Source organism: Nannospalax galili, unplaced genomic scaffold (assembly GCF_000622305.1).
Source record: "Nannospalax galili isolate Female #2095 unplaced genomic scaffold, S.galili_v1.0 scaffold113, whole genome shotgun sequence".
Classification (NCBI taxonomy): Eukaryota; Metazoa; Chordata; class Mammalia; order Rodentia; family Spalacidae; genus Nannospalax; species Nannospalax galili.
In genome coordinates this window covers 3,103,508-3,105,694 of record NW_008335444.1, presented here as the reverse complement: position 1 = coordinate 3,105,694, position 2,187 = coordinate 3,103,508, and positions in this window count along the sequence as shown.

Here is a 2,187-nt window from a genome sequence, read left to right as displayed (position 1 = left end):
TTTTTTTTTTTTGAGATAGGGTCTCTTATTAGCCTAGAACTTGCCAAGCAGCTAGGCTGACTGGCCAGTGAGCCCCAGGGATCCCGTCTCAGCATCCCTAGCACTGGTGTCACCAGTGCATACCACCATGCCCAGTTTTTTTATTCTTGTTTTTACTTGGGTTCTGAGCTCAGGTCTTTATGCTCCTTAACCAACTGAGCTAACTCCCTAGCCTGATTTTTAAATGATCCATGAAAAAAATATGAGTTATTCTTCACTGTGAAAGAACTATTATTCCAGTGACAGAGGGTAATTTTGACTATTCTTATTGTCTTTCAAAGTAATAAAACATGAATTCTTAGAGCAATGACTGTCTTTTCTACATTGTGGAAGAGTATGTTGTTTTCTCATTTATTTTGATTTTGCTAATGGTGCCATCTCCTCCCATCCCATGGCCTGAGATTTTATTTGTGAAAGAAAAAATGTTTGTGTGTATGTGTGTGTGTATGTTTGTGTGTGTGTGTGTGTGTGTAATGCTTTTCCCATTTAAAATTATGCATTTTTAAGAATGTGATTTAACTACATGCAATGAAAAACCAAAACAATTTTTCTCTAAAAAATGTTTACTTCTTTTCAAAGAAGAAGTTTAGAGGTAAGGCAATCCAGGGATCATACGAAGGCTTTACAAGGTTGCTCAAAAGCTAGGTTCCTTCTACTTTACTATTCTTTTTTAAGATTTATTTTTACTATTTTTAATTATGTATACTTGAGTGTGTCTGGTCTGTGCATGTGAATGCAGGTGCCCATGGAGGCCAGTGGTGGTAAATCCCCCTGGAGCTGGTGTTACAGGCAGTTCTAAGCTGCTTGATGTGGTGCTGTGAATTGAATTCTCTGCAAAAGCAGTATACACTCTTAACTATTGAGCAATCTCTCCAGCCCCACTTTACTATTCTTGGTCTGTTTTCCTTGTGTCCCAGAGTTTCAGCCATCAGTACTAGGAGGCAGAAGGGAGGAGGAAGAGGGGAGAAGAGACATTCCTTTGCAAGGACACTACCCTCAAAATAACATACAAATATTTTGCCTACATCTGAATAGGCAAACTTAGACATATACTCCCATTTAATTGCAAGGGAAGGTATTAAGTGCAATAAAGCTGGGCAGATAACCACACATTATGTATGAATGTATTGCCTGCATGCATATAAGTGCACCAGTGTCATGCAAAGGTCAGAAGAGGGCATCAGATCCCCTGGAACTGGAGTTACAGATGGTTGTTAGCCACCATGTGGGTGCTGGGAATCGAACCCAGGTCCTCTGAAAGAACAGCAAGTGTTCTTAACTGCTGAGACACTCTGCAGCCCCCACACATTCAGTTTTTAAAAACTATCTCATGATGACAATTCTTGTTAGGTCTTTGCTATTATTTCCTTGAAATTATTTCTTTAAATAATCACACAACTTGGTACATACTAGAAATATATCCATGTATATGTTAGAGGACACTTTGCAAAGTAGTTGTTCTCTTAAAAAGTTATTTCAGAATCTGCCAGGTGTGGTGGTGCACACATTTAACCTCAGCACTTGGGAGTCAGAGGCAGGTGGATCTCTGTGAGTTTGAGACCAATCTGGTCTACATAGGGAGTTCCAGGTCAGCTGGGGCTACAGGGAGACCCTGTCTAAAAAAAAGACAAAAAAAATTATTTCAGATTCTGAAAAGTTGCTGCTTATGTGATCATATCTGTGTTTATTTACTCTTTTAGAAATGAAAATTGGAGCTGGAGAGATGGCTCAGCAGTTAAGAACACTGTTTGTTCTTGCAGAAGACCCGAGTTCGAATCCCAGCACCCACATGGCAGCTAACAACTGTCCATAACTCCAGTCCCAGGAGATCCAACAGCCTGTTCTGACCTCTGCAGGCATTGCATGATGACGGGTGCACTTACCTACATGCAGGCGATACACGCATACACATAAAATAAAAATAAATAAATTTTTTAAATAATAGAAATCTTTGAAAAGTGTAAAGCACTAAAGAATGCAAGTTACCCTCAGATTTTGCAGTAATAGCAGATCTTTAGTTAGTGCTCAGTAAATGTCTTAACTATTGTTACATTCATTCATTTTGAAATAGTTGGTGTTTTCTAATTTTGTTATTTATTTATTTTGGTCTTTTTGAGACAGGGTCTCCCTGTAGCTCCAGCTGTCCTG